At 33.4% G+C, this 25795-nt stretch overlaps 1 long non-coding RNA gene across 1 annotated transcript; it reads left to right on the top strand.

The window, feature by feature from the left end:
- The first annotated feature begins 423 nt into the window (after nucleotides 1–423).
- On the top strand, nucleotides 424–4374 carry LOC136042009 (uncharacterized). The gene is made up of 2 exons (XR_010621147.1): nucleotides 424–929; nucleotides 2825–4374. It is a non-coding gene; the product is annotated as an uncharacterized LOC136042009 (long non-coding RNA).
- The last annotated feature ends 21421 nt before the right edge of the window (nucleotides 4375–25795 follow it).

Here is a 25795-nt window from a genome sequence, read left to right as displayed (position 1 = left end):
TCCACAAGGATCTGTCATTGGGCCGATACTCTTTTTAATCTACGTCAATGACCTGATTAATGAGGTTAAAAATTTAAAACCTACCATTTGCTGTCGTCTTTGTCAACCAGTATCCGTTACTAGCTGTGACAAGAGTTTGTCCTTACCGGATACACTTATTGCTTTTGCTGATGACAGTACTCTTGGCACAACTGGTAGAACTGAGTCTGATCTTCGTTCAAGGATGATAGCCCTTTTTGAAAGAGTTATCCAGTGGTTTGATGTAAATTATCTTGCCTTAAATGTCGAAAAGTCATGTTTTCTCATTTTCTCCAGAGTCTCAAAGGCTTGCCCTGATTTAAATGAAATAAATGTATCAAGAGGTTCTCTAAGTAGACCTAAGGATCGTTACGTTCGATTCCTAGGCATCTTGCTTGGCGAAAATCTTTCGTTCAAGTATCATATTGACCTGATTAAAATGAAAGTCTCCAGGAGTCTTGGAATCCTTAGAAAGCTCAAATATATATTTCCAGGGTCGATTCTTAGACTCTTGTTCTGCAGCCTAGTTCAGTCTTATGTTTCATATTGTTCTGTTATTTGGATGTCAACTTTTCCCTCGTCTCTGAAGCCACTTTCAAAACTTTATGATAAAGCAAGGACTCTTATTCAGGAAACTAACCGTTTTTCACTTAAACCCTTGCTTGATTTGAAATCTCTCTATTTTCTTTCTTGTTCTTCTTTCGTTTTTTTACAGTTGCACGGCCATCTTCCTGCTGTCCTATGTAATAATATATCTTTTGTTTCTGATCAATCGACTTATCATCTCCGCAGTTCCAACAATTTACTGGTTCTTCACACACCGTCAGTGAGGTCTGACTTCAACCCTCTGACAGCTTGCAACAGGATCTGGAACACACTCCCAGAGTTCGTACGAAGCTGCCACTCGTTTGGTATGTTCAAAAATTATGTTAGAGATTTTCTAGCTAGTAAATAATTTTGTTTGTTTTTTTTTTTTTTTTTTTTTTTCTTTATTTTTTATTCCGGTTTCCCTTGGAGTTGATGTCTCTGGATTGAGTTGGATATTTAATTGAGTTGGTGAAATCATGTGCTACTCCCTGCCTAGCTTGTCATTTTTTGGAGATTATTAAGGTGGGCGACTCAATTTTTGGTTTTTGTTTATATTTTTTGTTGTTGGTATTTTTTTCTCCCCTGTTCTTTCCCGGCCATGGAGCCTTATGGGGGAGATTGTCTTGAAGTAATTTTTTTGTTTATGGATTTTAATGTTAAATAAAGAACTCAGAACTCAGAACTCATAACGCTTGATGATTAGTCGAAAGCTTAGATAATGCTATAGCTAGTTTAAAGGAACAGTGTTGTAACGAGGTAAATTCAAAGACTTACATGTAAGAAGGATCCGGCAAAATAAACTAAAAATGGAAATGTAAATGGCAGAATTAGGACCATAAGTGGTTTTTTTTCTTCTGCTAGAATTCCTTTGGAGGTCCACTCCTTGACAACGAGTGAGAGGAAAAAAAAGTTATCTCAGTTTTGTTTATTAATGATCAGCGAGCTAAAAGAGAAACAGTCGTAACAATGCTGTATCCAGGGGGGGCTATGGGGTTAGAATACTTGCAAAATTTTTGTTTGACTCGTATGGGGGAGGTCCTAAACACTGAAACAGCACAGTTTTTGAGGCCTTTACTATCAGCACTTATGTTGAGGGTTCTTCGTATCGACATTTGGAGAGAAAATTTCACCCCCATTTGTGTTAACTAAAGCTTCATATAAACCTTTAAGACATCAAACATTGGAAGGTAGCATATGAATTTGACAAATTCTGATATTATTATAGTACCTTCAGCGCCATCTCGAATTTGTCCTGTTCGTTCCGCCTGTTGTGATTGTGATACAAATGGAACAGGAGGTAAAGATGGCTGTGGGATGGCAAAGACTGAACTTGTTGAGGAACTGGGGGTGACGGTTGTGGTGTGGGTGCAACAGTAAATCGTGGTCGTGTCGGTGCTGCTTCAATTGGAATGAGTACTGGTGATGAAATTGGTTCCACAGGTACAGGTGGTCTGTAAAAAAAAAAAAAAATAAACTATATTCATCTTCGAATTTGAATTTGACCTTTTTAAACCTTTGCTGTTTTTCAGCTGTTGATTTTCCCAAAATAATTAATTTTTTCTACCAATAAATGTCTTTATAAAATACCTATCGTGGTTAATGCCCGTTGACACATATTTTATTTAGGAATTTATAAGTTGGTTGATCAAGGCGAGTTTGGTAATGATATTAGACTGTTTTTAAACAGGAGTCGTGAACTGGCATGCTACCTCCTTTTAAAATTTATTATTAAGTTTATTTAATTCTTCACAGTTCCATAAAATATATGAAATTGGCTTCATACTTACTTTTTATTTTTAGACCTAGTTCTAATAATTTAAGTATCAGTGCATGGATAAAAAGATGGGAGGCGAGCAACTAAAAAATATTAGTTTCTCATTTTTACTATAAATGCTTATGAACTAACTGCCTAGAAAAAAATCCCTTGGGTAATATATGTCTTTATAAAATACCTTTCGCGGTTAATGCCCGTTGACATATATTTTATTTAGGATTTATAGATTGGCTGGTCAAGGCGAGTTTGGTAGTGATATTAGACTGTTTTTATACAGGAGTTGTGAACTGGCCTGCTACCTCCTTTTGAAATTTATTATTAAATTTATTTAATTCTTCATAGTTCCGTAAAATATATGAAACTGACTTCCTGCTTACTTGTTTATTTTTAGACCTAATTCTGACTTCTTTTTTTTAGACCTAATTCTTACTTTCTTATTTTTAGGCCTAATTCTGACCTGGCTACTCTGAATACTAATGTGGCTCCTCTGTGGGTGAAAATTAGATCATGCTGACTCTTCCTTGCCCTTTACACTTGGTCAATGGTGGCTTCAATTGTCCTCAGAGACAGGGATTTTAGTTAAACCACAGTTAGGCTCTGAGATTTAAAGTGTTAGTCGAGTGTTTCGTGTTCCCTCGTGATTCTTTTGTGTTCCTATATAAACCGTGGTTTTGATTATATTTATCGATATTTTGCCGGAGTTCTGTCACGAAAACAATAGATAAAAATTTAATGGCTTCCCTTGTTTCGTATTTGCTTGTTTTTTTTTTTCAATCTCTTTACTTTCATTAATTATATTAATTTGAATCCAGGAGGGAGGGGGCTCTTGGGTTGAAACCCCTCCCTGAATTTTGTCTGACTCGTAAAATTGTAATTAAAAGCCATAAAACCAATTGTTGATGTTTTAGTTTTTTTTTTAAACACATCCTGAAAAAAATTACCCCCTCCCGTAACAACAATTCTGGATACGCCGTACCTCCTGACATTGCTGAAAGTATGATCTCTGAAATAGGAATTTGTTGCTAGAATTTAAAAGCTTAAATTGACTAACAATTGTGTTAGAAGTATCAAATTAGTCCTAGGATTTAGTTTAAGGTATGTTAAAAAGATTCAAATTGTAACCCTTTTAGCAAACTTAATTTTGTAGAAAGATTATTTTTAACTGCTACTACTAATGACTTAAATTAAATTTTGTTTTTAAAATAAATCTGGTTGAATTTCTGGATTATATTGAAATTTGTGCTCAAAGGGGGGGGAGGAGGAGGTTTCCTCCTGATATTAGTCTGAACAACCCCTGATCCGTTGGAGAAATTGAAAATTTTGGTTCACATATATGCGCTTTATCCAACAGGGAAGATACCAAATATGACACCTTACAGGTTAAATCCCTCAAGGGAAAATGAGTATCACTGAATATTTTACCTTAAATTACCTTAAATCCCATTGTCCAGCAAAATGATGATTAAACCCTGTAGAATCGCTGGTTAATGATGACGATGGTTGGACGTCTCAACAGCATCCCACTCAGTTCGCCACAGCTTTGATGACCATTCTCCATCAACAGCACTTTTAAAGGCATCAGTACTAGGGGTAGTGACCGCTTCTTTGGTGAGTGAATTCCACAAACTCACTATTCTGCTAGTGAAGAAACTATTGCGTGGTTTAGTGGCAGCTCTCTTCTGATATGGTTTTCGACTATGCCCCCTAGTTATTGCAAACTGGTCAAGTTGAAATGGCTTATTTAAAAGAAAGCTAGAGTTCAGGAGCTTATTAGTCAAAATAATATCACCCCTTGTACGCCTACAGACAAGAGACGTATATTGAAGCTGCTTTGAAATTATCGGCTATTAAACAAACATTTAAAAATGATTGCATTGTTCTTCTGAAGACTTTCCAGTTTTCTGTTTATTTGTGTTCTAATAGTTTATGTTATTAGCTTTTGATCGTATAACGCTTTAGTAGTTGTTAAATAAAGAGTTTTTGTGTCAAATTCTGTTATTTAGATTTTAAAGAGTTAAAATGGGTATATGGTTCCTTTAAACTGTCAATTTAAAAGTGCAATTTTTTTCCCATTTTACCTCCCTTGATAGTTCCGCTCCTTTCGATTGGAATATATTTTTGAATTACTTTCGTCAAAAGTAATTTATCGAAACAAACTGTTTTTGTTAGCTATTTCCTGGATCTGTATGCAAATTACTCATTCTAAATGAAGGATTGTTCAATAACGTTTCCTAAAAGACTAGGGAAAAGATCCTGTCAGGTGACAGGCATAAAAAGAAGAAAAAAAAACATAGCGCATACTGTTTCGTGAGAGCCGAAACATAGCTTTCTCTCATCTCCCAAAAATAATCTACAAGTCCCTTTACCGATTATCCCTTCCCCCCCCCAAAAGAAAAATCCTAAAAGTCTCAACTCAGTCTGAAATTCGGAAGAAAGAACAGGTTATAGTTAAAAAACTACGTTTAAAATTCGTCATATTTTACTAAAATGTACTGATTGTATGTAATCTAAGTAATTAAATATTCGCGCTTGCCTCTAGGCTTCACTGATAAACAACAAAAACTCTTGCTCTCTTGTGAGCATCTTAAAACCAACTGACTGACCCCAATTGTAAAAGTACTCCTGAAAGCTGTTATCTGTCGTACGACACCATGTGATTGTTTTGAGATCAAATGTTGGCTTGGTGTACAGGCACTTACCATTTAAATACAGTAAACCAGTATTCTTCGGGACATTTTTTGAATTAAATCTGTTAGAGTCAAGTCTGTTTTGGAAGTGTTGACTGTTTTTGATTATGGTAAGTATGTCATTGATCTGCTCTGAAATTTCGCCGAAATGGAAGCTCTTTTATTTGAAATATGAATTTTTGGTCCAATTTGGAATTTTATTGTTAGAACCAATTTGGAATTGTAAGTTAGATAATTAGATAACTTCGAAGACCACACTGTCTTTCCATGACAAAAGTATATTTTAATCGACGTTTTAATTAACAGATATTGAATTTTTTAACAGGATATTTCGAAGTAGGTTTTAGTGCTTTTGATGAACACTGTATAAGTGTTCGAAACATCCAGTTAAAAAATTTTATATTTGTTCACTGTCGATTAAAAGGTTTCATCCCTATTTTGAACTGTTATGCTTAAGTTAGGTAATAGATATAAAAAGTAGTGCGTGATTGCTTTTGAAATAAGATAAACTTGAAATAAGACAACTATATGTCTCTACATTCCGCCTACACCTACCATTCGATCATATTTTAACTCCCGCATTGCTTGTCAACAGGTCTGGAATTCACTAACTTCTTCAGTGCAGATATACAACTCGTTTGGGACTTTTAAAAGGATTCTTAAGGATCATTTAATAAAGAATCAAATAGAATAATATTTTTTTTTCTCTGAAGAGTTGATGTCCCCTGTGTTCTGCTTGTGGTGTGTGGTTGTCTTCTCTGCACTTGATTCCTAGGCCTCAGGTATGTTCTCTATGTTTTTTCTCCTATTTGTTGCTTATATTGTATCCCCCATAAATATATTGCCTATATTGAATTTATTGCTTGTATATTATTTTTTTCTTATCCCCCTTGTATCCTTGCCCATGGAGCCTTTCGAGGGGAATTAAGTGTATTGTAATTCGATTTTCAATTGTATTTTGTATTGTCTTCTATTTAATATTAATAAACTTCTCTCTCTTTCGTCAGTCAGGTACGTGAGCTTAGAGGCTCAAACTCCCCTGCTGGCCAAAATATCATTATTAAGACTATCTTCATAATGTACAGCAGTTTTTACACTTTTTGTCTGCTAAAATGATTCAACTAATAAGCACCCTCTTCATCGCACAGATATTGATCCTTGTTTGCAGTCATATTTTCAACAAATCAATTTTTTTAAGGTGAAGGAGTCAAACTTCATTATCCCGCAACCCATTGTCTGCAAATCTCTAAAACTCTAAGTTTTACTATCCATTCATAAGACCTCTAGTCATAAAACCGATATCAATATATATTAACCCTCTGGTACTAGCAGCAAAGTCCTCTCGAGATCATTTTTTGTTCTTTACTCACCATCTATTTAAATTTACAATTTTTGGAGATAAAAAAGAGGTTCATCTGCAAAGTTTATTTAGAAGAGGTTCGCACAGTTTTTGTCTAAATGTTTCGAGCATTTTGGTCTAGTTAAATTGGCTGCTTGAAAGTATTAGAACTATGGAACACGGACATGAAGTAGGCGTAAGTTAGATTTACACCCCATAGACGTGACGCAGAGTAGATTCATCCTACTTAACAAAATTGTTTTGCAGTAGAGGGATTCGATGTTACTAACAATCGCACTGATAAAATATGTTTTTAAGCTTTTGCTGCAACATATTTTTGTTTGAGAATTTAGATAAATGAATATATATAGAAAATGCCATTCTTACTAATGGATTTAGCTATAGACAAAATTAATTTTTCAAGCGAAAGGCATAAAACTACTCCCCAAATGTCCGATTCCTATTATCAGAGATTAAGGCATAAAAGGGGCTAATCGCAAAAATCAACGTCTTAGCGACGAAAAAGTCCCAGTCGTGAAGAAAAACGAAGGGAAGTAAGACTGGCTAGTGAAATTTGTAAAGACTTGTGGCGAACAATGACAGTTAAAGGACGATATTTAAAATATTGACCACGCTCCCATTATCATAATAACTTTCTATCTATAATTCAGCGTTATTGATCGATATCAGTATTGATTTTGTAAAAAATTAATGATAACAAAGAAGAATGTCAAAACTCCAAGTTTTGTTAGAGTCGTCAGTGTCATAATTTGAATGTGTGCTAAAAGTCACTATCCAGAGACACTTCACAGTATCAGGCAAATAACGAGAATAAAAATGGAAAGCTAACCTAACCCTTCATTCCAGCTCAAGAAAAATGGCATTTAGTGATAAGTTTTGAGTTGCATTGGATATTTGAAACTGCCACTGTTCCTAAATTATTGTTTGAAGACCAAAGTATGCTTTATTGATTTATTGTGATGAAAAGTACTGAATTCAATAGATTAGAATTAAATCAACATTTTCTACTGATGCGATCATAGGCTTGTATCCTTCGTTTGCAGATGCGTATCAGTTGCTTTAATCATTTTAACCAAATATTTGATTTGTTGAAGTCCAATTTTAAGTGCTTTACTATGATGAGCAGTATCTGATTATGTAGAATAGGATTCAATCAATAATAATTGAGTGTATTGAAAGTGTATTTCTTAAGCCCTGTTCTCATGCGCGTCCAGCTTAGCTTGTGTGTCTACGCGCGTGTCAGGCAATATATTCGTGTCTAAACATACCTTGTTCAAACGTAGATATAAAAACCAAATGCCAATTTAATTAATACATGAAAATAGTTCTTTCTTTATGTGAGCAGTCAGATTCACAGGTGCTGCAGAATTGCAGTATGTACTGCAAATGCCGCTTTTGCAATATTTTAGAACCGCCGCTATTTCAAGAGTATACCATATTGGTATACTAGCGATTTACAAGAACCACTGCAAATGCTGCATTTGCAACGACTGCAATATTTCGTAACCGTCATTATTAACACGAGATCAAACAACACCTCATTACTCTTTTGCAGTTTTAAAGAAAATATTGCTTTAAATCGTCGTATGATCAATCGAAAGTCGATAGACCGTTGTAGAATGGTTTAATTCTAAATTGATCTGGGACTTCAGCAGAAAATTGAGCATTTTTGCAAATTTAACATGCACTTAGAGGGTTTGGTCATGTCTAGAAATTCCCTACTGATTTTTCTACCGATAGCGGGACGTCATCTACCCATTTTCTACCGAATTTTAGGTACGCCACACCGAATTCCAAATCCTGCGAACTGGAAACACTCGCAGCAGCAACATCATAATTTTTGGAAGAAAGATGGGGGGAGGTTAGGGCATGCCATATTCTTAATATTCCCATTTTGTAAGTTGAATGCTTGTTCTACCTTGTCTTTTAGAGTTTATCATTTCTTAATTTTTTTAAAGGGAAAGATTAGGTTGCTAATTTCACTTTTTCGAAATAAACTGATGGTGTCTGTTAAGCCTACACCTCTTTAGTAAATGATGTTAAAACTTAGAGTTGGATGTTAGTGTTCAGGTACTACTACTCAAAATGAGGGTAAAATTCTAGTTAATTGACTTCTTGCTATCTCGGAAAGGGTTTAGGTTAGGAAAATGAAACTTTCAGGGATGAATCTACAGACTAAAGTATGTCCTGGGAAGGTATTTTGAAGCAATACCTCCACTCCTCCCTCTAGAGGGCCCTGACTTTCAATGACCTTTAAAAATATGTGTGTTATAAAAGTGAAACCTTGCAAAATAGATCTTCTGCTTAATTGAAGTACAACAAAATTGTTTTCAGCTTCATAACTTTGCTTTTTTTCCATTTTAGCCTATAAGGTTTTATAGATATGCAAATACATCTCCTAAATTTTGAAAAAAAAAACATTTATATGGCTCAAAATTCTACTCAAATAACAGGAATTGTATTTTAGAACTAAAGGCAGAGAAAAAGCAACTAGTAACTGAAAATTAAGGTAAAATGTTGTTTTGTCAAAATTTCAATAATTATAGACCTTTTCTGTAGACAAATTTCAGGGCCCTCTAGAGGGAGAAGGAGTGTAGGTGGGTACTTTAAAATACTTCCTGGGACATACATTAGCCTGTAGACCCATCCCTGAAAGTTTCCTAACCCTTTCCAAGATAGCAAGATGTCAATTAAGCAGAAGATCTATTTTGCAAGGTTTCACTTTTATAACACATATCTTTAAAGGTCATCAAACGTGAACCTTTCCAAGGTTTCACTTTTATTTAGGTTTCAGTAGTATTTTGCCAGAAAACAACTGATAACTCATATTTTAATTGAAAATTCATCATTTTTAAGAGCTTACAAAGTGCTTAATTTTGTTTTTTCAATAAAAGTAGCTACAATGGAAGCTTGGCAGGTAAATAATGAGTAGTTTATATTTTGAACCCACAAATAAAGTAAACATTTTTTGTGATGTATGTGATTGTGTTCTTGCTAATTTTGTGATAAATTATTACATGGTAGATGTTGTATAATGAAATATATGATTTTCTTTTAGAAGTGTAATTTTTATATTTTTCAGTTTCTTTCCATAGTCCTCTGTGTACATCTTTTGTATGTAAAGAGGGCATAAATAAATTATTATTATTATTATTTGAGAATGGATAAATGCAGTCAAATCCATGTTTATTTTTCAGAAGTCTGTAAAGAAAAATTTAAAACAGTGAAAGAAGTCAAGATAAAGGTTCTACAAAATGTGTTAACTACAATTACTCTGCATATTATGAAGTAAGAATAGTTTTCTTAACATATTTCCTTATGTACTGCTGGTCTCCCAGACTTATAACCAATGGTTTAAAACTTACTATTTCACAATAAAATCCATTTTACTAAATTTATATAATCATTGTGCTTTGATTGGTCACAAATTGGATACCAACTTGTGGTCAACTTTTCCCACTTGAGGAGTGGCACCCCTTAGGGAAATTATAGCCTAGTAAACTGATTCTGATTATTGCATATTTTTCTTGGCTTGGTTGGTTTTGATGGGCATTTTTGGGGTGAAAAACTTTTTCCTAGCTATTTTATCTACCATGTGTTGCCTCCCTGTAGTAGCATAATATTTGTAGGCATGAATATATAATGAATCAGAGGTAATAGTCTTGGGACTGTCTGTGCAGGATTTCAACTCTTGCTGATACAAGAGCATCATCAAGTGCTGAAAACCATGTTGTGAACAAGATGGGCCCAGGATTGCACAAAGCCTCCAACTTACTAGAGGTCCCAGGGACTTCTTGCTATCTGGTTCTAAGCTGGCTAAAGTGCTTCAGTGTATACTTGAGAAGATATGTTGGTCCCTGTCCTGCACTGGTATCCAGGATCATTTCTTTTCCTGAGGCCAAAATAATTTCAAAGATTTAAAGAACATGAAAATTGGAACTTGGAATGTTACAATGTTAAAAAATGACTATTGCATCAACATTTTGACTGACAAATTCAGACAGTTTGAACTGGATTTATTAGGAGTTTCAGAAACTCATATCCCAGGGGTAGGAAGCATGAAATTAGGTGACATACAATTTGTTTACTCAGGCAGGAAGGATGGGGTACATGGACAGTGAGTAGGGCTAATGATGAATAAGGAAGCTGCTAATTCTTGTTTAGGCTGGGAAGGTATTAATAATAGAATACTAATTGCTCATTTTATGACTAAAAAGTTCAGGGTATCAGCTATAGTAGTATACGCCCCTGTTGAACCAACTTATGGAGATTCTAGTGACTCAGATGAATTTTACTTACAGTTACAGGAGCAAATAGACAGGGTACCAGGTAAAAATATGGTGTTTTTGCTAAGAGATTCTAATGCCCAGGTTGGTAGAAATAGGGATAGATGGTATCCTAGCCTAGGTAAATTTAATGTAAGAAAAGAAAACAGTAATAGCTATAGACTTTGGCAATTTTGTTGGCATAACAATCTAGTTATAACGAGCATATATACCAAGGAGCATATATACCAAAAAAATCCCATTTTGACTAAATGAATTTTTAGCATTTATAAGAATAGAGGTGTTAGAAATCAACAAAAAGGTGAAAGATCCCTTTATTGTTTAGGTGTGAATAATAACATATCCCAAAATTTTTGCATTGATGAAAGGACTAAACTACTGTGTATTATAATACACTTTGAGCCTATCGTCTTTGGAGTGAGTGGGGGCTTACGAATCTAAAGAGAAAATGTAAGGTATTTAAATTTGTGATGATAAATTTACTGGTGCCTTATCAATTTTGCAGAATTTATCAACCATAAAATAACAGTGAAAGTCAGTTCCGAATTTATCAATTTGTTATTTTAACTTAAGCCCCTCGTCTTCGAACAATTGGGCTCTAATGAAAAAAGGTTAAGATGGGTAGAACCAACCGTCCTCATAAAGTAACTGTACGGATGAAGGATGACAGCTTGTCATGTACTGTGCTCTTTGGCCCAATTTTTCAGTGGAAAAAAAGTTTTTTTTAACTTTATGTAAGGAGCAACATTAGGGGAGGGATGTAGGACTGAGACATGGTTAGCTGAGAGCAACTTTGAAAATTACCAACCAGCAAATAGAAATTGTCTCAATGTGCTGAAATAAGACACAATTGTCAGGGTGTTAACCTTTCTATCTAATGTGTCTTAGATATTAATCAAAGATACTTAACACTAAACTACTTTTGACTATCTGTAAAAATTTACTCTTGTGATACAAAGTTTCATCCTTCAAATGACTTCAGTGCTTCAAAATTTACCTTAATGGTTCTAGCTATTTAAAATAGAGCTTGCCATATTAGGTTAGTCATAGTAGTCGCAGCTGTAGTAGTAGTCTTCATAGTAGTATCTCTAAGATACAAAAAGGATATTTTGGAGCGACATTCAATCATTTACCTAGTTTCTTCTGAGGGTTCATTGTTTTAGGCTATGGAAGAAGTTCTACAAGTTCAATGGAGCAAGGCAGACGGGGATCCTTGTAGTCTGATAGAGATTCATCAATGCATCGAAGATCCTCTCGATATTCCTTTACAAAGGTGGAGAAATCTTTATCCAACATTTCTATCCTACTTCAACCATGTCCAATTGCAAGAATTAAACAGGTCTATGTATCTGATTTGCGAGCCAGAGGGGAAGAAGATGCCCTCTTTTTTAAAGGTTAGTTAATTTAACTTGCTAGTGTTGCTTTAAAATCAGTCGATATCAAACAGTTTGTGGTAACGAACTGTGGTAAGGAGCGACCCGGCTTAATAGTAACCAAAACTCTAAAAAATGGAATTTTGATAGCAATAGTTATACAAAAAAAATCGCATTTGAATGCTAATTTTAAATATATATTTTTCATCAAGACTAGTCTTACCTATCAAAAGTTACGAGCCTGAGAAAATTACCTCATTTTAGAAAATAGGGGAAAACACCTTCTAAAAGTCATACAATCTTAACGAAAATCACACCATCAGATTCAGCGTATCAGAGAACCTTATTGTAGACGTTTCAAACTCCTATCTACAAAAATGTGGAATTTCGTATTTTTTGCCAGAAGACAAATCACGGATGCGTGTTTATTTATTTTTTTCCCAGGGGTGATCATATTGACCCAGTGGTCCTAGAATGTCGCAAGAGGGCTCATTCTAATGGAAATTAAAAGTTCTAGTGCCCTTTTTAAGGGACCAAAAAAATGGAGGGCAGCTAAGCCCCTTCCCACGCTCATTTTATCCCCAAAGTCACCGGATCAAAATTATGAGATAGCCATTTTCTTCACCATAGTCAAAAAACCTAATAACTATGTCTTTGGGGACGACTTACTCTCCTGCATTCCCCAAGGGAGGGGTCGCAAGTTACAAACTTTGACCTGTGTTTTGTATATATTAATGGTTACTGGGAAGTGTACGGACGTTTTCAGGGGGATTTTTTTTTGGTTTGGGAGGGAGACTTGAGGTGGGGGGGTTACGTGAAAGTATCTTTCCATGGAAATTATTACGCATATGAGGGATTTACCTCTTCGTAATACCTTTCTCTTTATGCTAAAGTATTTTTAGTAATTTCAACTATTTATTCTACGGCCTTTGTGATTCAAGGGTCATTATTAAGGAATTGGGACAGAATTTAAGCTTTAGTGTAAAAAGCAAGGTATCGAGGAGGGGTGAACCCCCTCATATACGCAATAACAACATACGAATATAGAAGTTCGTTACGTAAGTTAATTCGTAAATTATGTATATTTTTTACTAATGAAAAAGTTTTAGTTGCTTTTTTAAGTAATCAGAAAATTGGAGGGCAACTAGGCTTCCTCCCTCGCTCCTGTTTTCTCAAAATCTTCCGATTAAAACTATGAGAAAGTTATTTAGCCAGAAAAAAAAATTAATATGCAAATTTCATTTTAATTATTTGTGTGCGGAGAGCCAAGATCAAAACATTCATTAATTAAAAAACGTCGAGAAATTAAATAAAAAACAAGTTTTTTTTAAATGAAAGTAAGGAGCGATATTAAAACTTAAAACGAACAGAAATTAATCCGTATATGAAAGGGGCTTTTCCTCCTCAACGCCCCGCTCTTTACGCTAAAGTTTAACTCTTTCTCTTAACTCTATTTTTAAAACAGTAAGAAACTTTAGCGTAAAGAGTGGGGCGTTGAGGAGGAAAAGCCCCTTTCATATACAGAGTAATTTCTGTTCGTTTTGAGTTTTAATGTCGCTCCTTACTTTCAGTTAAAAAAACTTTTTTTTTTATTTAATTTTCTCATAAATCAGCTTATGTATAAAACTCTTGGTTGTTAGGCTTAAATATAATAAATTTTAAATAAAAATTGATTCATCCATACATTTTAATGCATACACTGTAATCAAAAATCCAGTTTTACAAATTTATTTACTTTTAGCAAATATCAATATAATGCTTTTTTTCTACTCCAAATAGACCAGCGTAAGTTCTCAAGAAAAAGACAGATCTAGGAATTTGTCCAAAACGTATAAATTTATTATTAAGAGAATAGATCATCTCATTCAATAATTTAGTTTTACTTAGTGGTAAGACATGCCAAGTTTTAATTCAAACATAACCTCTTGCATCTATTTGTTCCACTGTTTCGAGTTAATATGCTAAATTATTAGTGTAGTAATAATTCTTCAATTCTCATCGCTTTTTTACCAATATTATGGAAATTTGTGAATCATGTCCTTGATACTTGATTGACAGAATCGTACTGGATTCGCTCTCTTTGGGGGAGTTGGGGGGAGGGGTTCAGTGATTTGGCGAGTTAGGTGCTTCTGGACGTGCTAGGGCGATGAAAATTGGTAGGCGTGTCAGGGAGCTGCACAATTTGACTTGATAAAGTCGTTTTCCCAGATTCGACCATCTGGGATATATATATATATATATATATATATATATATATATATCTATATATATAAAAATAAGTTGTCTGTCTGTCTTTGGATGGATCAGGTGACGTCACCTGAAAAAACTGGATCAGGTGACGTCAAAACTGAAAAAACTAAAAAAAGGCAAAAACTACAAAAAAAACTAAAAACTAATAAAAAAAATAAAAAAGCTAAAAAACTAAAAAAACTAAAAAAAGGCAAAAACTACAAAAAAAACTAAAAACTAATAAAAAAGCTAAAAAACTAAAAAAAACTAAAAAAAGGCAAAAACTACAAAAAAAACTAAAAACTAATAAAAAAAATAAAAAAGCTAAAAAACTAAAAAACTAAAAAAACTAAAAAAAGGTAAAAAACTAAAAAAACTAAAAACTAAAAAAAACTAAAAAAAAAGGAAAAAACTGAAAAATAAGCTAAAATAAAGGTAAAAACCAATAAAAAACTAAAAAAAAAACTGAAAAAACTAAAAAAAGGCAAAAACTACAATAAAAAACTAAAAACTAATAAAAAAAGTAAAAAAGCTAAAAAACTAAAAAAACTAAAAAAAGGTAAAAAACTAAAAAAAATAAAAAATAAAAAAAAACTAAAAAAAAGGAAAAAACTGAAAAATAAGCTAAAATAAAGGTAAAAACCAATAAAAAACTAAAAAGAAAAAAAGGAAAAAACTAAAAAAAAATTTCATCTAAAAAACTAAAAAAAACTAAAAAAGGTAAAAACTAAAAGAACTAAAAAAGAAAAAAATAAATGACGAAACTCAAAGAGAAAGCGACCAGGACAAAAGGAATGTTCGATTAGCAATCAACAAAGCACCGGGACACAGGGAGTATAAATGACGACCAGGACATAAGTAAAAAAAAAACTATCTATATATATAAAAATAAGTTGTCTGTGGATCTGTGGATCGTGGATCAGGTGACGTCACCTGAAAAAACTGGATCAGGTGACGTCAAAACTGAAAAAACTAAAAAAAGGCAAAAACTACAAAAAAAACTAAAAACTAATAAAAAAAATAAAAAAGCTAAAAAACTAAAAAAACTAAAAAAAGGCAAAAACTACAAAAAAAACTAAAAACTAATAAAAAAGCTAAAAAACTAAAAAAACTAAAAAAAAGGCAAAAACTACAAAAAAAACTGAAAACTAATAAAAAAAATAAAAAAGCTAAAAAACTAAAAAAACTAAAAAAAGGTAAAAAACTAAAAAAACTAAAAACTAAAAAAAACTAAAAAAAGGAAAAAACTGAAAAATAAGCTAAAATAAAGGTAAAAACCAATAAAAAACTAAAAAAAAAACTGAAAAAACTAAAAAAAGGCAAAAACTACAAAAAAACTAAAAACTAATAAAAAAAGTAAAAAAGCTAAAAAACTAAATGACGACACTCAAAGAGAAAGCGACCAGGACAAAAGGAATGTTCGATTAGCAATCAACAAAGCACCGGGACACAGGGAGTATAAATGACGACCAGGACATAAGTAAAAAAAAAAATTAACAAAACTAAAAAGAAGGTAAAAACTACAAAAAAACTAAAAAGAAAAAAAAACTAAAAACTAATAAAAAAAACTAAAAAATCTAAAAATCTAAATAAACTAAAAAAGAAAAAAAAAGGAAAAAAATAAAGGAGAAAAACAAAACTAAAAAACGAATGTATATACAGACCGGTACACCGGGATACAAATGACGACCGGGACACAGGGAATATAAATGACGACCGGGACACAGGGACACAACTACAACGGGGACACTGGGGGAAACAGGGGGATATAAATGACGACCGGGACAAAAAAACTAAAAAGAAAAAAAAACTAAAAACTAATAAAAAAACTAAAAAATCTAAAAATCTAAATAAGCTAAAAAAGAAAAAAAAAGGAAAAAAATAAAGGAGAAAAACAAAACTAAAAAACGAATGTATATACAGACCGGGACACCGGGATACAAATGACGACCGGGACACAGGGAATATAAATGACGACCGGGACACAGGGACACAACTACAACGGGGACACCGGGGGAAACAGGGGGATGTAAATGACGACCGGGACACCGGGACAGGGAATGGTCGATTAGCAATCACCATCAACAAAGCTCAAGGGCAATCATTAGAATCATGAGGTATAGATCTGAATACAGATTATTTTCCCATGGACCATTATATGTTGCATGTTCAAGAGTCGGTAAACCTGACAATCTATTTATATGCAAAGACAATGGGACAGCAAAGAATGTTGTATATTCGCAAGTTTTACGTAGTTAAAACCATATATATATATATATATATATATATATATATATATATATATATCTATATTCACAGGTGGGACATAGGGACACAACTACAATGGCGCGTAACTATTATGGCGCGTAACGACTTACGCGCGCGGGGGGGCTTGGGGGGGGGGGCGCGAAGCGCCCCCACCAACTAGGTGTTGGGGTGGCGCGAAGCGCCACCCCAACAGCTAGTATATTGTATAATATATTAGTTCTTCATCAATTTTTTGATGGTTTTATCTTCGTGGGGCTCTTAGAAAATGTAAATTTTTTAAATCATACCTTATCTACTCATGAAAGTTTTTGCCCAGAAAATTTCTTTTCCGCCAAAAACTTATCTATGCTACCCCCGCCCCTCCTTAGGTAGTGCTCATTTTCACATTTAGCATTTCTCTTGTATTGACTAATTTAGATTTAAGGAACACATTTGTATCTGTGATTTTCCTATATCACAAAATGTTCCAGGAAAGTCTAAAAGGATTTGTTAATAGCAAGCATAATTACATATGAAGAAAAAAGGTCTTGACCAGACATCGCAACCATCTTGAGGTTATCGCTCTTGTAATGTATTTAGCCAGTCTTCAAAATTTATCCTTTTATAAATTTTTTAGTTCGGAAAAACATATTGTCTATTGTCTGCAAATGATTGACTTTCCTTATCTTTTCTAGCTAATGAAGTGATATTCTAGCTAATGAAGTAAATTTCGTAACTCTGTATAAGCCTGTTTTCTGTTGCATTCGTCTTTTTGTGTATAGACGCTTATTTTTACATATAAAAGACAGTGCAGCAGAACTGGTTTCTTATAATTTTAAAGTTTAAATAAAAAAAAACAAGGGTTCTAAACCTCAAGTTAAATAGAATCTGAGTAAAATTCGCGTATATTTTTTTTGCTCCCCTTTTTATATTTTACTAAAAAAAATAGAACCCTTAAAAAATTTTTAATCAATTTTCTTTTTTGCTCATCCTTCACCTAACGAATTTACTGCTCATTGAAGCTGTGCAATTATGTGGCCTCTGCTCCTGCCAAAGAACCTCTTCCTGACTCAACATACAAGAACATTTTTCTATTTTATATTTATATATAAATTTAATCAATAAAATATTGTTTCTTTGTATTCTTGCAAACTGCTTGTTGTTCTTATATTTAGGGATAGTTCATAGGGACGGAGTACAAGATAGGGAAAAGTAAAATAAATACATAACTATGTTTATCAAAATAATTAATGAAGAGCATTTATTATACACGAACAACTATTGTATACTTTCAACTTTAAGCATCCCCTTTTAAGAAGGGGATGCCATGGAGGAAAAGTGATTTTGTGGTTATGTTTCAAAAACAGTTTCGACAGACCTATTTCTGGGCCCGCCATTTTATTTTTGCAGATTAATGCTATAACTTAAAAAATGTAGCTAGGACTTTTTTATATATAGAGTTAACCTTATAAAAGTAGGAAAGGGGATCTTGATTGTCCAAAAACCCCAATGCTAGTGTTTGCTGTATCTATATGCTCACTAATGGTGAAGTTATAATAATTATAAAATGACTAAAATAATTCATTCTGTCAAATATGTTGACCATCGGGTAAAGAATAATTTCAATTGAAAATATATTGCGTATTCATTGAAGAGCCAATGCCACTAATTGTTTTGGGGAGTTAAATGAGGGTTGCACTACTCATATTAATGGCCTTTTCCGTTTCTTTTTGTGCTGGATTTCTACTTTCAATATAGACTGTTTGGTTTAAGATTGTTAACTTAGTGGATTCGACATATGCCCGCTCTGATCTCTAAAATTGTGTCTTTTCTTTGGCGAAAATGTATCGTTTTCATGCATTGAATTTTTAAATGAAATAACAATGTATACAGTACTTTTGCGTTGACGATAGCTTCTGGTCTATGGATGTGCATACTAACCCCAAAAAACCTTTGGGCGTTTTCATGAGTATCTAGGCTTGTATGAAAAGCCTAGAGGACACTTTTAAGAACCAAATAAAATTATTGAAGAAGAATTTTGATTTTTCAAAAGAACTTTGCAGTAAGGTCGTGGAAATACGGCATATATTTTATGACATTTTCCAAAATGTTGAAGATTAGCAAAAAAATATATAAAACGCCTTTTAAACCGTCGATTGTTGAAAAGACGTTATACTTTTGACTGTGGGGGAGACCTGTACTTAAAGCTTTTGGTCGGTAAAACTCGTGAAAATTTTGTTATAATAGATTTTGAGTTGATCGTAAATCGAAAGTAACTCTAGAACAAAAGAGGTTATAGCATTAAGCGTTAATTATTTATAGCATAAGTGCAATAGTATTTTTCATAAGCTTGCTATATGAGTGGGATCGAATATTAAACCTATTCCAATTTTCAGAATAGACCCTAAAACTCTTACTTAAAGATGCAAATCAGTGTTGTCAGCTAAGTCATACCACATCTGAAAACTTATACAATTATTGAAAAAATTTAACTCGAGTATAGAATATGAAAAATGGATTCTTAAGAATGTCGAAATTTTAGTTATTTTAGAAACTGCTTAGAGGTCAGAATCAAAATCCTACGGGCAAAACAATAAAATTCTACGGTTGAATCATAGGGTTTCAATGGCACGTGACCCATACGACATCGTTTATTGCTTGATAGCCAATGATTAACGCAGGGGTGGGGAATAAGTGCATGCATGGTAAGTGCAAACAAACACTACTTAGGAACAGTAAGGAAATTTTTCCTTAACAGTTTAGAAAATTTTTCCAAGACAGTGGAATTCAATTCAGTGGATATTGATTCAATCCAGTGCATATTATAAGCGCCTGAAAAAAAAATGCAGAATAAGCTACTATCGCAATGATCATTTAGAGGATTAGCTCTTAATGTGAGACAAGTCTATATTTAATCATCTTATTGGTACATGCGCAGTTAGTGAATGCTCTATGTTTACTTAGTAATTCAATAATAAAACTTAAAACCAGTGAAAGTCGTGCAACCAATGCCAAATTTCCACCGTGCAGGCGTAGTATTTCAGCCCCCCCCCCCCCAATAAAAAAATATCAATAATCTATACCAACTTGCTTCGTTTTAGCTTATACTAGAATCTAATTAACAGAAAAATCACAGAAATTCTATTACGGATAAACCAAAACATGTTGACCATGCTGAAAAAACACATGCTTACCAGGTGTGGAAAAAAAGCCACCATGCTCTTTGGGAAACAAGTTCTTTCTGCTGTTTTAATTGAAAATACCCTTTATAACAATTTTTTTGCCGATTCGAGATATAAGGCTCAACCCCTTTTCATAGATTGTTGGCAACTGTAGTATTTTTTTTAGTAATGACCTTAGTGCAATCAGGCTGTCTAAACATAGGAATTGACTATCCCTTGTGAGGTGTTTCTTTACCTACCGTAACGGTGATACTAGTATATAGCTAGTAAGATTGGTGGATACTCAGAAGAATATCCTGTTATATCTCTAGAAGCCGTATTATTAATCCTTTGGATGAGTATAAACAGCTTTCTATGAGCTCTGCAGAACACGGGCATTCATTTTTGGGAACAAGCTTTGTGTAAAATTTGAAGAGAAATCCCAGCTGGTGTAGAACAAAACAGTAATTGTAATAACAATATCACCCAGATCAGTCGGTAAAGATGACCAGCCAATAAGTAGAAATCCATTGCCCCCAGACATTCTGGCTAAGGCCACCTTTGGTTGGTGCCAGACCAAATCAACGAGGGAGTAATTACTCGTATTCTTTTGTCCCACCTTGTTATTTCTGTGCACTTCTAACATAGGGCAACTCTTCTACAGTTTCCAGTAATTTCGCAGGTTCAAATTATTTTTTTGAACCTAGCTATGATACCATTACTTGAACCCTCCTATGATAACTCCACCCCAAAAACAAGAAAAAAAATCAAGATAAATAAGAATGTAAAATAAATACTATAGGATATTCTGCCTATATTTTGAAAAGTAGGCAAAATATTTCAAGATTCTTTCTTTTGTTCATATTTTCTTTTTGGCTGTTTAGTTTTGCACGTGGTGAAATTTTCGGCTAGGGGGGGGGGGCTCATGGAGGGAAATATTGGAGGAGTTTTCAGAGGGCCACTTTGTTTGATTGGGAATTTTTTTACAGGAGGATATTTCCAAGGGAAAATTTTCCGAGGGAATATAACATCCATTAATCTAAAGGAAAAGCTTATATTTTAACGAGGCTTATTTTGACACGTCGAAATGACGAGTATTTTCACAAGGCCCTATTACCATAAGGTATCCATGCAAATATTTATGTGTTGTGTAATATTTAACACATAAACGCTAAAATAAGCTGAATAAGCTAATTATAAATAAACCACTTTTTATTTCCTTAATCATGTCCAAAGACTATTTGTATAAAACCCAAAAGCACATGTATACACCTATTCAAAAAAAAAAGAAAAAAAAAGCAAATTTGACATCATGTTACACGTTTAAGGCTAAAAGCCATTTCAATCAAAATGCTTGAGCATTGTGCAAGTTAGGTTTACTTTTGCAGCCATTAGGGTAGCCATTAGTCATTAGGGCAAGGGCCCCCAAGGGTATGAGTAACTACTTATTTTATTCAGAAGGACTAATAAATAAATCCTTGAGGATAAATAAATTTGTTAGACATTGTTGAATTCAAGATCATAAGGCTATTTTTATCCTGAGATGAATATATGTTGTTTTCCAAAAGACATCTCAGGAAAATGACCAAAAGTTATAGAAATAATATTTCTTATGAAAATATTAATTTGTCAATTATATTAGAGGCAGATTTTCCGGCATTATTTGAAAAATGATCATAAATTGGAAAAGACAACAATTGTTTTCAAGTAAGAGTGAGGAGCAATATTAAAACTTAGAACGGATATAAATTTCCCCCTATATGAAGGGGGACGTCCGTTCCTCAATACCTCACTCTTTACGCTAATTTTTACTTTTGTCCCAATTCTTTAAAAACGGTTCCTTAAAGACAAGGGCCGTTTATTTAGAGCAAAAACCTTTTTTTTTAATGCAAAAGACTTAGGCTTGAATAGCGAAGTATTGAGGAGGGGTTACCCCCTCATATACAGAATAATTTTCCTTTCTCAAGTTTTAATTTTGCTCCCTTCTTTCCCTTGAAAAAAAAACAATTTTTTTTTTTTAGTCACTGGAAGGCAGAACCAATTTTCAGGGGAAAATATTGACATGTTACTGATTTTTGATAACCAATAATAGCCAGTAGTTTTATGTTTCCTTATCCCGAGCCAGAATAGTTCAAAATCTGGGTTTTTATGACATTGATTCATGTAGCCTAATTGCAGTTTTTTTGTATTTTGATATACGTTATAAAAAAAAATGCGCAAAATACTCTTTAATTACTAATTTGGCAATTGAACTTTTGCAAAACCACGAGTAAATTGGAGCAAGAAATTTATCGGAAATATCGAAATCGATATATCGATTATCGAACATCGGAAATAAAAATATTGATGTATCCTTTAAGCAAATTATCGCCCACCGATAAATTCAGATAGTGTTTTAATTAGGTTTAATATATTAACAATATTTTTTTTGTGTGTAAAGAAGGCTCATTAAAAAAAAAAAAAAAAAAAAAAAAAACTAGACTTGAAAAAAAAATTCTGTTTTTTTATATAATTTTGGCACCTGAACATTATTGCTTTGAAAATTGCATATTTTTATAGATGGGGTGTGCATTTTTTTTTTTTTTTTTTAATGAATTTCAGAATTGATTGTATAGCCTGTATGCTGTGTACTTACTGGAAAGTTGAAGAAAACTTCGGTGGTATTTGTTTAATTATTTCTTACTTTGTTTGTAAGTGAATTAATGTCAGGAAGTGTCTCTGTTAGGGTTAGTGTTTGAATAACATTTTTTCCCCCTTTTTGTATAAAAAAGGCTCATCTAAGAATAAAAAATTAGGCTTAGGCTCGACTGGCAGAAAAAGTTTCCACTTTTCTAAGAAGGCTTTGGAGCCTGAATATCTGTTTTTAAATTTGCGTATTTTTATAGATGAAATTTTTAGATTTTAAATACTTCGATACGCATTTTCGAATGTGTTAAGACCACAAAGAAACGGTAATCACTCCTAATCCCTATTGACAGAGTTAAATAATTATAATCGGATGAAACGAATATTTTGAGAATAGAATACAATGAAAAATCAAACTAAGGACAACATTTTAGTTGGGTGACAAACTTTTGGTAACGATATGAGGCTTGTTGTTTCCTCAGTTATAGATCATATTCGGTAGAATAAGGAAAGTGACACAGTTGTGTAGCTAGTTAATGATTGTGCAGTTATTTATGTGAACCGATTATTATTATTATTTTTAATATTACCACAGACAAAAAAGAACAAATAAAAGAGGGTGTTTTCAAAATCCGTAGATAAACAAAAATGGGTGCATTGAAAATGATGACATACTTCTATGTAATTTATGGACGTATTTTATGGGGTATACTGACTTGTCATATATTGCTTACGCAGATGATATTTTCCTTATCAGTAGATGCAAATCTTCTCAGTCCCGCACAGTTAAAACGGCTGAAAAAGGTTTCCTTGATATTGGACTTAATCTGAATCTTGAAAAATGCGAGTATATTTGTTTTAACGGTACCTTGCCAAATACCCCACTTCAGATTAAAAATACATCCATTCCCTCTGTTGAAAATTTTCAGTGACTTGGCTAAACAATTTTTAAAAATATTTTATCCTTCCGCCAGACTGCAATATCTGAAGCTTCTAAGATTGTGTCAAACCGGTCTAAACATAATCGAAAGGACCTGGTTTCTTTGTAGTCAGTTTTTTTTAGATCATTCTGTACTTTGTCTTTCTAGACCCTTCATTCTACTGAAAAAAAGTGATTTATGTTAATATAAGTACTATAAATACCTGCTTTATCTACCTCTATCGTACCGAAATTGGAGAATAATCCGAAAATAAAAAGCTCCCGATATAACTGCGAAACTTCAGGAGCTTCATGATAAGTTATCGGCACAAGCATATGGACTGCTTACCCCATATCACGGGCTCATTCGTTTGTTCTGTTGACTTTTTTCCTTGTTGATTATGTTGTACTTATTGTGTTGTACGTTTGTTCTCATCCGTTTGTTCTGTTGAATTCATTTTCTGATGTTTATTTTGTTTTTTCTCTTTTTACTCCACTATCCTCACATTGTTTTGTGAAGTGGGTTATAAGTGAATTATTATTATTATTATTATGTACAGATAAAATTACCGCTAGGACCTGCCATATTCAGTAAATTTTTCCTGAAAGCATTAAAGTGTGAGTGAAATGATGTCAAAATAAATGTGAATTCATTGCTAAATGTGCATAAAATCTTTGCATCAAAATAATAAATTCTTAACGAGTTTTCCTAACAGGTGCAATCACCCTACATCTGCTATGTTTGTTTCAGCAAATAGGTCCCCATCATATTGACCAAGTGAGCCTAGGCTGTCGAGAGAGGGCTCATTCTAACGGAAATGAAAAGTTCTAGTGCATTTTTAAGTGACCAAAAAATAGAGAGCAAATAGGCCCCCTGAATGTAAATACGAAAGTAAACAATGTTTCATTCAAATAATAAATATACAAACGTTGCTCTTAGCAATGGTAGAGACCAACAGAAAGCTATTTGGCTTAGGAAGGGTGTCAGTGGTCTGACCTCTAACCCCAACCAGAATAGACCCAACTCCAAATGGGTATGAGGAGAAACCTGAAGAATATAAATACGACAGTAAACAAAGTTTCATTCAAATAATGAATATACAAACGTCGTTGCTCTTAGCGCTGGTAGAAACCAATAGGAAAGTATTTAATTTGAAAAATAGGTGAGTGATGTGATCAGTAAGCTCAGCCAGAATCGACCCAGCTCTAAATGTGTGTTTTGAGAAATCTGAGGAATACAACACGAAAGGTGTGCAAAAGTATTGGGCAGCTGGCCTCAATCCCCCTTGCACTTTCTGGCTGGAGAACCGTGAAGCGTGGATCGGCACAGTGGGTTTTTACTATGAGGTTGAAAAATCTGGTTTTACTATAAAAAATTTAAGAAAGACAAATCCCCTCCCCCAATAATTCTATTTCTGGAAAAGGCATGAGGATTAACAACATTGGCTTAAGGGAGTAGGATAAAGATCATCCAGAGCCATTGACGGGGCTCATATGGCATTGAACCGGCACTTTAGCTTCTGTTTTTTTTTTTTACAGGTCAGGTAGCACCCTTAAAATTTAAAATTTTAAAACTTAAAATTTTTGAAGTTGTTGTAAAAATTGTTTCAAGAGTAAAAGGGAGTGTGAAAAAAAATGAATATAATGTTTATGTAAATATTAACACCTGGATTAAAATAAGAGGTAAATGCTTGTTTACAAAAACAGTTTAGATGGATAATACTAGAATATTTGTTCCAGATGCAGAGAAATGGCTACTCTTTGAATTATGATAAAAAAAAGGTATTTTGTGTAAAATTTGGTTTAGGCATAATCTAGTTTTAAAGCTGACATAGATGTGGCAGATATTTAGTGGCTGATACACTATTTCATTTCACAGAGTCAATGTAACTAATTTTAGTATTTCAGCTGAAATAAGTCATGGAGTCAAGAATTCAATTTTACAGTCTAACTAACTAGAAAAAGTGGACTCGTTAATTTGAATGAAAGTATTGAACTACTTCGACAGTGATTTGATGCTTATTGAACTTGGGCTTGACGAGGGATTTGTAATGTATATATTAACAATAATTAAAAGAATAAAGGAATTGAGTCAGGCTTTTTAGGATTATTACAAATCATCCTTCCAATTCACTTTTGCTGTTGTTTTAAGCAAATGAAAAAGAGGTGTTTTGTTCTATACAGCATTTCCGAGCCTGTAAGTGTTCTTCGGTTTTATTGGTTTATTTTTGTGACATATTACCATCAGTTTTTTTTTTAATCTTGTGGCAGCTCAGTAGATCAACGTTGTGTGTTACAATACAGCCCGAGTCGTTTGATTACTGCTGCCACGATATTTGTTGGTGTGTGTACTGAAAAGTCCCAGCTATGAGACGTTGATTCAGCGCCCTAGAGGATCTCTGTCCTTTATCTAATTTCGGTAGGCCCGGTTTGGTGGTATATGTGCTATCTGTTAAATAGACCTAGCAACTAAAGTGTTGACTCAGCGCCCATTAATGGCTCTAGAGGATCTCTGTTTTTTATCTTAT

Source organism: Artemia franciscana, unplaced genomic scaffold (genome assembly GCF_032884065.1).
Source record: "Artemia franciscana unplaced genomic scaffold, ASM3288406v1 PGA_scaffold_55, whole genome shotgun sequence".
NCBI classification, from domain to species: Eukaryota; Metazoa; Arthropoda; class Branchiopoda; order Anostraca; family Artemiidae; genus Artemia; species Artemia franciscana.
The sequence above is the reverse complement of the archived record's forward strand: the minus strand, read 5'-3'. Positions and strand labels throughout refer to the sequence as shown.